Below are 14,846 nucleotides of genomic sequence, written 5' to 3' on the forward strand. Positions count from 1 at the left end.
GCCGTATTTTACTTATTTTTTTTTTATTTCGAATTTTTGCATGTGTGCGTGTGCAATGTGAGGGGTTGATTTATGTTTTTTTTTTTTGGAAGTTTCCACCACCATTTTTTCTCACTTTTTTGACTCACTTTTTTCTAGGGCAATATACCCTTCGGGACTGCTACTGCCATGAAGTGGCACTTTCTGTTGCAAAACCAAGCAAACAACAAAAAACGCGCAACTTCAACTTGTTACGGCGCACAGTGACGCGCGTGTGTGTGTATTTGTGCATTACAAGGAGCGCAAGAGTGAATCCTTGCTACGAGAGCAAATGCGCCAGTGCGCATGCCCAACACTTGACGGAGATGATGGCTGTGACTTGGCATGTGACTGTGGGTATGCGAGTGTGTGTGTGTGTTAACGCCTCAACGCTGCTCAGCGGCGTAAGCGTAAAATATGCGCTCTACAATTGTGAGCCGCCTCAACTCCCCTCACTTGCCACAACAAGCTTGTGCGTACAACTATGTGTGTTGTGCCACGAGGGGGTGGCAAATACGCTTTCGTTACTCGCTGCCACTTCCAGTCGACACACAAGCGCTTGCACTGGCTCAGTGCCATCGGCGTTGGCGTTGGCGTCGGTGTCGGTGCCGACGTCTTCTTCAAGTTGCTTCGCACTTTCGCGCTTTGTTGTTTGGTGCGGGCTTGGCAAAGTCGTTCGCGGACAGTAGCAGTCGGGCATTGTGCCTGACTGGTGCGTCGCGTCTCAATCATCCGCCGCCCATTCGCGCACTGCCTTTGCCAACTGCTATAACGGTCGCGCGCACACGCACACACACACATACAGACACTTGTAATATTTCGCGTAAAAAGGCAACTGAGTTAATATTTCTTCGCGACGTGGCGAGCGTTTGTTGGGAATTCGCTGTACAACTTTGCACGCATAGCGACGATTTTTTTTGCGAGTCCTCACACATCTCGATTGCCGCTGTTGATTGCTTCCTTGGAGTCTGTGAGTTGCCGCCGCTGCTGCCAACGCCTGCACCGCCCGCCGCGCCACCCTGCCCTGCCGTGGCATGTCGGTCGCCCCCGTCGCTGGCTCGCTGGCTGGCATTGATGGAGCCGTTGAAGATGAAACGCGAAGACGCGCTCCCAGATTGTTTAGCGATTCAGTGGTGATAAGGCGCCAGCCACTGCCGAAGAAAAGGAATCTGTTCTGTTCGCATTGCGTGCAATACAAATTGAAATTTCATTCCTCAACGTGAGGCGCATCCGAAAGGTTGTCGGCGGCTTTGCCATAGTATACGTTTGGGGATTGCCCCAAGATGCTGCCAAAGAACTCATAAAAAATACAAGACAATATTTAACATTACAGTACTGTTGTGAATTGTGTGTCTAAAAAATATTGTGTGGCCAGCAACAAAAGCAAAAAAAAAAGAAGAAAAAAATTGTTAGAAATTTAATAACTGAAAGCGTAACATTTTTGAAGTGACATCTGAGTGTATTAACTATTATTTTCAAACAAATATTGCAATAACGTTGTTTTAAAATACATATTTCAACAAAAATGGATTTAATGACAATAATTTTGTGCAAAGCTGCTTTTATGGTTACACTACATTTCTACATTTGATTTAAGTGAAACTAAAGTTATAGGTAAGTGAAAATATAATGCCAAATATACGCTGTCAAAGTGAAAGTGAAAGCTTCAATTAAGGTTAATGAAAGTGTGTTGTCATTTTTTTTAATTTTTTTAATTTCAAATAATTATCAAAGTCAGTTGAGCAGTAACGGCGCAGAAAAAATTGTTTTGCCATAAAAAAAACCAAATATAAGCAGAATTATAATTATAAAACTAAATAATATTAAATAAAAAAATAAAAATTTTTCTCAATAAGTAGAAACAAGAAAATATTTAATGGAAAAAGTATCAAACATTTTTATATGAAAATATTTCTCTCAATACTAAATAATCTATATGAATTTTGATATCGGTTTTTGTTGGCTAATTGGCTAATTTTGCACAATAAATATTTTCGGAATTTTTGTTAAGTTAAAATTTTTTCTCATAAACGGAGAGCTTTCAATATTTTTGTATGGCTTCGAAGTTGCAAATCAATTTTAGTGTTTTCAAACGTGGTTAACTGGTGCAAAAATTAAAAAAAAAAATTCTCTGAATAAGCTCGCATTATAATGTGAGGTTGCATAAATGCGTGAGAAAATAATTTTATTTTTCTTACAAAAAATATTATTTTTTTTGAATGCATGCGAAATACTTAAGTCGATAATAGCTACAGATTTAAGAAAAAATATTAGTAATGGAATTGATCATATTTGAAAGATAAATGTGTTCTTCAGCTTTCGAATGACAAAATAAATTTCAACAATAATTTAAATAAACTTAGAGAATTAGTTTTGGAATTTTTTTTTAAATAATGATAAGCAATCTCATTCAAAAAAGTAAATAAAAATAAGCTTGATTGGGAGAATGGCTTTTTTATTAAAGAGATAGCAACGATATTAAGCCAATTTTCAGTGATGCAATTAATGGTTGATGGCAGATATCTGATTGTTTTTGCGATTTATTTATTTTCAAACTAATTCAAATACATGTTATGAACTATTCTGAAACAAAAATGCATACTCGACACTTACAGCTTGCATTCTTCAGCAACAAAATGGTTTTCAGAGAGCTCTTTACATATTATAATGTTTTTTTTTAATTTTTACTTTTTTTCTGAAAAATTTTTATTTTAAAAATTTTAAATTTTTTATCTTTAAAAACATTTTCAGTGTAAAAATAGAGAAATATTAAGCAGCTAATTGTAATTAGTAATTATTAAACTAAATCATTTCAAATAATAAAAAATAAAATTATAGTTAATTTATATTACAATCATAATTAGTTTATTACTAAATATAAACTATAAAATATATAATGGAAAAATGATCAAACGTTTTTATAAGAAAATATTTCTCTACATTAATTAATACATTTTTTTTTTCAAAAAATAACAATATTTTCCAAATTAATTATGAAAAAACACACAAGTTTCTCAGTTTTAAAACCGTGCGGCATTTTGTGTTGCAGCATTATTACTTGCAATCTATGTATACTTAAGATCAAGTTAAGTGATTTGTTTTTTTATCAATCCAGCTTACATAAATTATTTACATTAATGAACGGGCTTTACATAAATTTTAAAATTTCAAGCAAAAAAGCTCTGGAACTAAACTTTTACTACTAAAGCATGCCTTTAGCGAACTTTCACGTAAGGTTTTGTTGTTTTTTGTACTTCTTTGGCAATGAAGTGCAGAATTTATACACAAATTTTGAAAACTTACTGATCGTAAGAAAGAATTCCATAGAAGCAAAATTCACTGTCAACATTTTAATACATTTCAAATTAAATACGAGCTAGAAAAATTATAAAATTAAGTTCTTTATTGCGGTTTTAAAGCCAACTGTAAATGGTTGAAATCATCCAATTTGGTATTATCGATGACAATTTAAACTGTCAAAAAAAATTCATTCGAAGTATTGTCAAAATCAACTTTATTGTGATTACAGTTGTCAACTCCAAGCCAGTGTGGTTGACTAGAGTATCAAAACACTACAACTGCTACCTTTTCACAAGCAATAACTGAATGGAAAATTTTGGTTTTTCGTTTAAAATTTTTTAACTGAAAACAGTTGAAGTTCATAATACTCGTACCAAAAATGAGTTGGGTTGTTTTGAGTTTGAAATGCCTCAACTTCAATTCAACTGAGCTAAGTTTAAAACCGTAAGAGAGATAGAAAACAGTGTATTTATTTAATAATAAGTTACTGAGTTTTGAAACTGAATTAAGTGAAATATTTGTTTTTGGTTTTGGACATTTTTTTATTCTAATTTATTTTTTTAAATTAAATAATTTTTTATTCGCCATATCAAAATATTTTGAAAACAATGCGTGCACTACCGCTACATTTATATTAGTTTTTAAAGCAAATTATTTAACAGCAAAATTTTAAATTTTAGAGCAAATTTATTTTTCACATTTATAAGGCTTTTACAATTTTTCGAGAGCAATAGTAAATAGTTGTAAAAGGCAAAAAAAAATATTTTCTCATAGTTTGTTTTTCAATTCACACACAGTACATATATCGATTTCAATGTCTTCAATCTCACACTTTTATTGCTAAATCACTTTTCTTAATTTAAAAATTTATGCCTTTTTTGAAAAGCGTCCCATTTTCGACAGCGTAGAAACAAGGCAAAGCAGATCCGAGGGACGTTCATTTTATTGCATGCAGATTTACTGCAAGCAAAATAATAGTCGTTTACCGAACTTCACTTATACTTCACATAAATACAGAAATTTTAATTCCAAACACAATATTTCGAAAATTTTTACAATAACACTAGGCCAAAATTGAAAATAGTATTTCGCTTTTTTCCTTGGTTGCAAATATCACATGGTTACGCAATCAATATGGCATATGATTTTCGACGGATATTAGTAATATATAGTCACTTACCAAACCACTTATAAAAAAGAAAGTGAAATTGAGTTTTTATTTCTTACGATTAACTTCATCATAATTACTTGCTTGTATATGTGGCATAAAATGTTCAGCTTTCGCTCTCATATACAAGTATAACCAATATATAAATATTTTAGCCAGAACTCAAATTTTCTTTCAATATAAGTGGTTTATATTATAATATTCCTTTGCGTGTCAACTTATGAAAAGTGGGGATACGTATAACAGTGCATTTTAGGTGACGAAATGTGTAATAAGTGCTCGTTTTATTTCAGTTTTATTGCGAAAAATAGAAAAAAAATTTAAGATTCTTTAATATAAATTTTGTGTCAAGTAAATTGGTATATGTTTTTTAAATGAAACTTTTTTTCCTCATAAACATATTAGGTAGTCGAAAAAGTCTTTTCGTATTTTGTCAATAGATGTCGTTGCAGTCGTATGTCTCCAATGCCAGTGAAGTTCGATTAGAAATACGTAAAGACTTTTTCGACTACCAATATTTAAATTTTGATTTGGTATACAGATTTCTTAGCATACCAGCAGGCGTCTAAGAAATCATTCTTAATTTGAGCACTATATCAAATAATAGAAGCATGAATTTAACTATAAATACGGTTTGAATTTCGCACCAACTTTCAACTAGAAAAAATCTCGTGAATTTTTAATCATTACCTAAATTATAAGACTTTCCTTTCATTTTCTAGAATGTTATGATTTTTGTAAGGCCGTCGATTTTCTTATGAATTCATCAGATCAAAACATTCGAATATGGCTCACTTTGGAAAATTGTTTAAAACTCTAATATACGACACAAATAACTTCATAGTCAGATAAACTTTTGATATTCCGTAATATGTAACTACTGGCTAAATTTTGAGATTATTTTTAATTATTGCAAAAAATAAAACAAGTATGCTTCAGGTTGTTTGGGAAACATAACTTTGCTCGGAATCTTGTAACATCTTTTTCGATTATTTTTTTTTAATTTCGAAATATATTCTAAGCAGTTTTCCTCTATTTAAAGACCCCAAATTTATCCGAAAAATCAAAATTTTTGGTCACAAAACAAAAACAGTAAGAAACAAAGAACAAAATTAAAAAAAAAATTTCGAATGCATCGATTATGCAGATATAATGTATATTTCAGAAACTTTCCTCAAAAATGTATAAAATATATACATACATATATTGATAATTTCCTAATTTTGAGCAGTTTTTTAAGCAGTTTTTCGCTATTTAATGATCCAAAATCTAACCAAAAAAATCAAAGTTTTAGTCACAACACAAAAAAGCAATAAAAATAGTCAAAATTTGAGAAACTTTTTCGATTTTCACGAATATGAAAATATAATACAATTTTCAAAAAATTTTACGAAAACACTCCATCGAACCGCGCCACACAGCACATTCCGACACGTCTTTTCGGCGAAAGCACAAATCACGAAATACGCACAACAAATACCGATTGGGCTACTCCGCTCAAAACACCAAAATACCCAAAAACAGAACAAATCTCTTGCTGCCAACAACAACATCAACACACAGCTGTGCTGGCGCGCCAATGGCAATTTGCATAAATTAAAATTTTAATTGCGAGTACAACACGGCGTGCCGAGCCGGGCGCTGCGTGTCCTTGTGACGTCACCGAGCGCGCAAGGCCAATTCGAAATTAATCGACAAAACTGTCTGTATGTTAATGAGTGACGCAGGAATGCAGTGAGAACGGAACACAGCGACAGGAAGTAGTAGAAGATGCAAAATGAAAAGCGAAGAAATCCGACGAAAAAAAAAGCTGAAATTAAAATGCCGGTCGTGGAGTTGCACAACGGCGAACGCGCATAGAAACAAACAAAGAGCAGAAATGAAGATGATGAAATTTTTGCGCTCTAAAGCAGCAACAACAACCACGACTACAACAAAAAAAACGCAAATTAAAATTACGCTGATGAGCGCCGCGTCGCGTCGCGTCAGGACAGCGCGCAGCCTCCGCGCCAACTTCATTATGCCCGAAAACACTGGCGGCTGCCCCCATTTCGCGCGGCGCGCAACACCGTGTGGCACGTCGTCCTTGGCCGTGATTTACGTGCAGGCAAATGAGGCAGCGCGCGCACACACACACATGCACGGCGGCGCTGTGTTTTTATATTTCTCATTCATTAACATAATTTTAATTTAGGTTAGTGAGACACAGCGTTCGTTGAACTGTTGCGATGCGGCTGTGTCAGTGCGCTTCACTATGTGTGTGTATGTGTGTGGATGGGTTGTATGCTGGAGCGTACAGGAAGCGGCATGGCAGATGCGCTGCAGTAACATTCTGATAGATATAGTTGGACGTATTTGTATGTGTGTGACTCAATGAATGACTGACTGACTGCCAGGATGTTGGAATGAGGCGTTCTTTGTTTAAATACAAACAAACTGACATACATACAAACATAGCTATATGCAAATATATCTATATCATTGTTGCTGCCACCGTTTGTTGCCTCGCATTTCCTGCCGCGCCGTTTAATGTTATGTTAATGAGTCGCCAGCGGTGTCGCGTCATCGCTGTCAGTTTCGCCTGTGCATACTGTGGGCATTCTGTGCGGCAATTACCCCTTTTCGTTGTGGCAGCCGCATTTGCATGCGCCGCAAAAAAACAAAATCTGAAAACAAAACTGAAAAAACACTTTCGCACTTTTTGTATTTATGCAAATTAATTTTTTCCTGCACAAAAAAAAATTTGAAATTTTTGGCCGTCGGGTAAATCCTTTCAGTTTCACTTAGCGCTGCATACCTGTGATTGTGATTTTTTTAATATTTTTTTCTGCGCCGTTTTCATGGTTTTCATGCTTTGCTGTCGCTGTCAGTTGAGTGCTTGCGCAGCTGTGTCGAAAATATTGCCGAATTTCGCCTGTTAATTTGCATAATTTCTGGCAGCTCGATTGGCATTTTTGAGCGCTAACATTGCGCCGTGACTGCGAGTCGTTAGCTTATGTTGTTCGTGCTATTGTTAGCAGCCTTTGCTGACAACGCTTGCAGTTTTATGCAAATTTAAGTGCGTTATTTGCAAATCATGTCTTCCAACCGCTGTCAATTGTATGTACATATGTGTGTGTGTGCAAATATTCGCACATGAGCAAATTGAAATATTGAAATGCCTAGCTTAGGCTGCTTACTAATTAAGGGATTAGCGCGAAGCTAACTAGGTTATACGGATTGCGAAAAAAGGGTGTGGAGGGAAAACAGTTTTTGGGATTTTAGCAATTTTAGAATTTAGTTTACAAACTACTTCAGTTTTATAAAAAGTCTTGCGGTATTTTTATTGAATTTTTTTTTATTGAAATTCAAATGAATTTTTGACGACTCATGCCCAGCTCTTGACAGATGCTACGGCTGCTACTATGCCGGTCTCTTACGACCAATTCAGCGATTTTATCGCAATTTTCGACGACAGGCCTTCCGGAGCGTGGCGCATCTTCGACCACCTCTACACCAGAACGAAAACGTTGAAAACATCGTTGTGCGGTGGAAATGGAAACTGTATCGGGTCCATAAACTGCACAAATTTTATTGGCGGCTTGAGATGCATTTTTGCCTTTATCGTAGTAGTACTGTAAAATATGCCGTATTTTTCTCTTTATTTTAGCTCCGCATGTTTGCGACGCTATAACTCACGAACGACTCTAAAAGAAACGACAATCAATCAAACACGTTAGCGCGTGAAATGAGCTTTCCAAAAAGGTATAGCATGACCCAATGCGACGAATAAAACTAGAAGTACGCGCTTTCAGGGCCAACTAGCGAAAACACCGCAAGACTTTTTTGACAACCCATAACTTGACAAAGTTCTTTGAGAAGTATAACACCGAAACATCACTGGTATAAAATAGTTATCCAAAAATTTTCATATAAGAGAAGTTTTTTGAGAATTATAACACCAATAAATTACTGGTATAAAAATAATTTTCAAAAAAGAATATAATATAAAAAATCATATGTCATATATGTATATCATAAAAGAATATATGGCCACACTGAACTATTTGGTATAATCCAGAAAATAATGTTGAATACCACAAAACAAAGAGGTGTATCACCATAGATCACTTTTTAAACCATTTGTTTAACGAGAAGAAGAAGTAATTTGATTAGAAATATGCCGCCGTAATAAAATTAATATATTAATAAAGTAAATATACAGAAAATATTGTAAAAATGTTTCTAGAAATTTAAATTATATTATTATTTTTAAAATTCGAAAGCAGTTTTGCTCAAAACATTAATACTATTTTTCACCAAAATGTCGGAAACATAGAGAACTTGTTTTCTAAAAAGCAATATTTTTTTTTAGTTTTATATGAAATAGTTCTTAAATAATATTCAAAAAAAAAGTTTTAGATTTTACGAAAACTATTAAATAAAATGTTTTAAAATGTATGGCAACACTAACCACAAATAACTTCATATGTAATATATTTTATACAGCGAATGAAATTTCAAAATTTCATTCAAAGTAACATATACGAGTACATATGTATTTATGTGCATTTTTACTTAATTTTATTTTTTATTTTTTTGTGTTTTTAGTTCCCCATTTTATTGAATAAACTACGTGAACGGCCACTCTATATGAAGTATTTCTTAGAACAAAAAGCATGTATAGGAAATTGTAGTTATATTCACTTATACCTTTTTTTTGGCTAGTAAACGCTTTGCTACTTTATAAGCTCGAAAACAGGAGTTTTTCTTTTCTATGGCTTCACAAAGGATTTCAAATAGCAATCCACGTGCGATTTCTCTAGATTAGGCATCTCACATAACCTAACTTCTACCTTAAGTTTTAGGAATTAAAATCATATGACACATCCAACTAAAAGTAATTAATTAAAAATATTTATATTAAAAATACCTTTAAAAGAGTGAATCTGTTGAACCAAAATTAATAGTGATTAACGGCAGCCAAGTATAATTCCGGAGCTGTCGGTAATGCCCCTAGGCAGGCAGGTGAGTAATTGGAGTTTCCTCCTCGCTGATGACGAGGTTATACCGCCTTTGCTTAGTCGTCAGAGCCTCGTTCGTAGTGACGAGGGTTACCGCAAGAAGGTGAGGTTGATGTTTAGGAGGCAGGACTATGTTTGCGGAGTTACTTGTTATGTTGTTAGGGTCTTATGCTACCAATTTGACATATTTTAGTAATTTATATTCTTATTTGAAGAATATGGAAAGTTTAAATAAATATACTTAAATTTACTCCGGACATTGATAGTATATAAGTTTGAAATATTTGGAAATAGCTACTTAAGGAGTTAAATCCCCTTTGAAGTGAAAAATGCGTTTTTTCGAGAGTTTATGCAGAGATTTTGTTTTTAATAAATAAATAAATATCGTATATAATTTAATGTTCTTTAATAATGATTAATTTAAAAACATTTTGCATTCGGTAGCTGACGTCCATAACCAAATAAAAAGGCCAAAACAAAACTATTTTGATTAATCGACGGACTTATCAAAACTTTTGACAAAATAGCGGCTTCCCCAACAAAGCCGTTTTTTGAAGTTACTATAAAAAGTCTATACTCTATACCATCATTACTTGAAAAATATATCGAACAAAGTTGGGTAAAAGTTTCGAGACAATTGGTCATGCCGTTTCGGGTTTCCTCTCAATCTGAAATATTCTTACAAATACATTTTTCTCTCCGAAAATATTTGCCGAATCAACTTTTCAGGGAATATTTTCAAATATACGTATGCACATTCAATATTCAAGTGACAGACTAGCTGTCTCCATATTTTTCTCAAAACTCAAATCACATTATTAAACGTAAAGCTTTCATTTACTTAAATTTCTCAAAAGATTACACTAAGAAATATCGAAGTCCATATAAACATGATTTCATAATTTCGTTGGAAAATCTAACAAAAATCTGCAGAAATTGCTTATAAGAAGAAACCTGAAATGTGAGAAATAAAATATGATGCCACCATTTTCTTGCAACCCTGCCCGTATTTGTTTTTTTCAAAAGATTTATTTTTGCATATAAGCATTCACATTTGATATTTGATGTATTACAATTACGGCGAAATAACTAAGTATGTACTTACTTTGTGTGTGTTTTTTCTGCGGGGGTGAGTTTCGCTGCATTCGCTTAGCGACAGGGGGATGAGCGATTATTATCCTTGACTGAGCGCTGTGAGCTGTGGGCGTTCAAAAGCATGCAAAACACACACACACAAGCATACTTTAACATATTTATATTTATATTGATATATGCACATATGAGTGTTTGCACTTTGGTACACATGTGTATCTTTTCACGTCAACAGTCAGCGCTCTGCGAATACTTTTGAAGATTTGTACACGCTCGTGCAGCTTTTGGCCATGCTCTTTGTTGCTTCATTGATATGTGTCTATATTTGCGCATATGCAAATATATTTGTATGTGTGTGCATATACATATGTACTCATCATGTAATCCTTTATGTTGCTCATGCCGCCATACTCCTACATGTCAGCACTTGTAACAACAACAACAACAACAAGAGTAACAACAGCAGGAGCAGCAGTGCCTTACTTCCTTTTCAGACGCATTCCGCGCAATTTTTCCTTTCTTTCCCAGGCAATGCTTGACTGCAGATAGCAGACATTTTGATTTGAATTGAATTTTTACATCCTTTGGCTGGATTTTTTTTCGCTGTCATGTTTTTTGCATGCTTCAGTTTGTATTTAAGCACAAATATGTGTGCAGCCGCTTTATTTGTGCCTGTCTGTGTGTATCTTTATTTTGAGCAGTATGTATCCTTATGTTTGTCTGTGTGTGTACGTGCTTTATGCCATCCTTGAAATCCCTTTATTTGATTCCCTACCGAGGCTGAAGTTGCCACCTCATCCCATCCTCCGCCAACAACACAAACTACACTTGAATGCCAATCGTGAGTTGCCGCTGCGTCTTAAATATGTGCATAGCCTTAGCTTTGGCATGAAGGTGGCGTAGAGCGTGAGCGCTTGTTTGTCGTACGGACGTCAACCAATTTTCAAATATTTTAATATGGTTTTGAATTTTGTAGATATTAAAAATCAACTTTAACATCCTGCCATCTTCGCCGTGATTTTATTTTCTGCTTTGATTTGGTTGCCGTTATACAAATAAAGAGCGCGTGGAATACGGTATGCAGTGTAGATAGTTATAGACTCACCAGGTGGGGGCTTAAGAGTGGCAACGAATAGTGGAAATGTATGCGTTGGCACTTTAAGTGCATATACTTGTACCTGTTGGAGAATTAAAGTATAAGATCAGTCTATTATGCGGTTTTGAGATTTATTTACTACAAGTATTATAAAAGATCCAGTTAAAATCGTGTTTTCTCCCCTTTCATGGGGGGTTAGCATTCACTCCGACAGCACAGCGGCAATACTAACTTCGATCGCGCTCACTGTGCACTCAAAGTTAGTTAAGTGATAGTTCTTCCATAAGACTATCCAGTAAGACCATATTTTCAAAGCAAAGGCATGTTGTAAGCCATCTTGTTATCCATGAAATGAAGGAAACTTAGAATTTTATAATACAAAGTAAAGCTTGATGGCTTTTGAAAGCTTTTCCATAGCAAAAATAATTGAAGAGAGAGAGAGAGATGATTGAGCTAATAGAAATTTGGACAGCGACTTATGTTATTGCGTTGCTATGAACTAATGCGTCGTCGTCTTTTCAGTCCGTCTTCTTCAGTCAGCATTGTGGTAAATACATGAATTGTACTTGGAAATTTCTTGCTAGGAAGTGGTAATCCATAGACTTCTATCTATCTTCTGGTGAGTGCTACGTATGAAAAAGCTGAAACTCCGGAGTTTCTGCCTCCAAATTGTTCCTTTACCTCTTAAGATTGCAGTGGCCTGTCAAAAAGACCACCAGTATTCTAACTTCGTCCCTAGAGAGGTTTATTCATTCTTAAATATTTTCTGGTTACTTCTTGTAGTAATTTTTTTTCTTAAAGCAGACCGTAGTTAGTAGGTGGTTTCGGAATGTCACTCCTTTATCGGACTAAAGAGTCTGCTGAACGATCTTTGATACTTGACAGTCCCTTTTATTCCAATGCATTATAAAATTTCAGCAGTCATAAGCTGTACTACTTCATAAATATCATAGTTATCTTGCCTGCCCTCAAACTGTCTAAATAGTTAATGAGAGAAGCATCCAACACGCCATTTATGAGATTTTAAAGGAAAAGTTTGACCCTAGCGACATTTATTCTCAGTACTCGTATCATTTGTTTCCAAATGACTTGGCTTACGCCTGCTAATTCTATCGACGTTTGGTTTCCATGATAGTGGGGTCTATGTAACCAAAACAAATCCAAAATGTTATCTGTCTAAGGGCTCGACTCAACTTGATATTATTGCTCAGAAATATTTAATGAAGTTTTTTCGCGGTACAACAACATCAACGGCATTGGAATATTATTTAATAGCACATTTCTCACAATTCTGGATGTTCCTGCCTCACGAACTAAAGCTTAACTCAAATCTCTTCCTTCCTCTCGAGGGATTTTAGGAGATTTTCGGCTAATCTGATATATTTTCTTATTGAAATACTCTGATCTTTAATGAATATTTGTGTACCCTATGTTTTCTCATCTATGTATGTATAAGGGTTTCAAAAATAGATGCAACAAAAAGAAGTGTCGACAATAAGGATGCACTGTACCAGGAGGGTTATATTCTGCATAAGACCAAACTTTATTAGGGGTTGGAGAGAGATCCATTGGTATAATTTCATCACCTTTCTGGAACAGTATAATGGCAATTATTTTTTTCAGAAATTTTTTCCTGTATCGATCGAATAAAACTATGTGCATACGTATGTATATATGTATATATATACATATATGATTTGTTTGTTGTCAAAGTTGTATGGAGGAGGTGTGAGGTGGAAACATGTACGCATTTTCGCTCCATTGTTCAGCCTTTGTAAGCCTGAGGATGAAACATATCGGAATTCCTTCGGTGAATCAGGAGAAATAGCCGAAACTGACATAAGCCGTCTCACCAGCTTCGTGATAGGTTCAAAGCGCTTGGTCGATTTGTGAGGGCCTGATCTATTATTGTATAGCCGTTTTTGGTAACACAACGGACCTGCGTTCTAAGTTGTTGAAGTGAGTGTCTTGTTAAGATCGAACTCTTAACCTATTCTAAGCTAGTATTTTCTATATCTGGCACAAATAGCTTAGAGTAGCATATATACATATGTGCATATATCTAACATATATATATTTATAAATCACAATTTTATGTTTGTTCTATATAAACCTAAATATATCCATAATATACATACATACTATATCCCCGTTCAATTGGCGTTTGTGCATCTACTTGACAAGCTGCTGCGATACAAGCATACAAACACACACATATATACTCGTATAAGTGCAAATATCGACGTCGACATCGGCAGCTTGTTAAGGGATTTTCGCAAAAGTTAATAAAATGCATATTTGCCAAATAGTTTTCAACCCCAGCGGGTTGCTAAATACTGTTAGAATCTTTTGCTTTTCGCATTTTCCCCTTCGGGCTTCAAACATATTTGCATATCATTTTTTCGCAGCCCCTAATAACTCGATACACACACTATGCACACACAGCCACACACAGGGATATGCAAATAAGCATTGCATTTTTTAATGTTCTAATTTTTGCAAATTGTTTTTGTTTACTTTCTGTTAACTATATGCGCGCACAGCTCGTTTGTACTTCGTATTTGCAAAATATGATGCGAGCGCTGCTTCCGCAATCGCAAAATGAAATATGCAAATCCATTTTTGTTATTGGAATATTGCTTGTGGTGTTGGATTGCTTGTCAAAATTTGCATATTTACCTACATGTGTTTGTATGCTGTTGTTGTATGTACGAGTACTTGTATACAGCGCAAAAACATCAAGCACAAATTTTACAACTTTTGGCGAATGTCTAATTCTCTCGTTGGTATCGAAATACAAACTCCAAATGTTTCTCTAATCGCTGAGGCATCAAGTTTGAGTTGAGTTTTAGTTGAGCGCAATAGCTTTCTCAAGTGGCAGAACTTGTGTTCTGATCTCATTTGAACTTAATTCCATAATTTTATTGTGCTCAAATCACTGATGCGTTAGCTGGAGAAGTTTCTTTAGTTGGCATTCAGAAATATTTCTTGGATGTTGTTACTCTATTACTTTTGGTCAACCAAAATTAACCGGTGGTTAAATGTTTAAAGCACACTTTAGTAATCTCTACTTATTGATCTAAAATTCCAATAATTAATACTTTCAAGTGAATCGAATTTAACCACCGGTTAAAAATTTAAAGTTAACTTAAAGTACTCCCGACTCAGT

General features: G+C 34.7%; 1 long non-coding RNA gene across 2 annotated transcripts in view; it reads left to right on the top strand.

The window, feature by feature from the left end:
- The first annotated feature begins 683 nt into the window (after positions 1 to 683).
- Positions 684 to 14,846, top strand: part of LOC120778725 — a 43,353-nt gene continuing 29,190 nt past the window's right edge. The window contains exon 1 of one of the 2 annotated variants that reach the window (XR_005705576.1): positions 684 to 1,632. This is a non-coding gene — a long non-coding RNA (uncharacterized LOC120778725). The remainder of the gene's footprint in view (positions 1,633 to 14,846) is intronic. The other variant, XR_005705577.1, reaches the window with a different exon arrangement.

The sequence above is a fragment of the Bactrocera tryoni genome, chromosome 5, assembly GCF_016617805.1.
Source record: "Bactrocera tryoni isolate S06 chromosome 5, CSIRO_BtryS06_freeze2, whole genome shotgun sequence".
Taxonomy (NCBI): Eukaryota; Metazoa; Arthropoda; class Insecta; order Diptera; family Tephritidae; genus Bactrocera; species Bactrocera tryoni.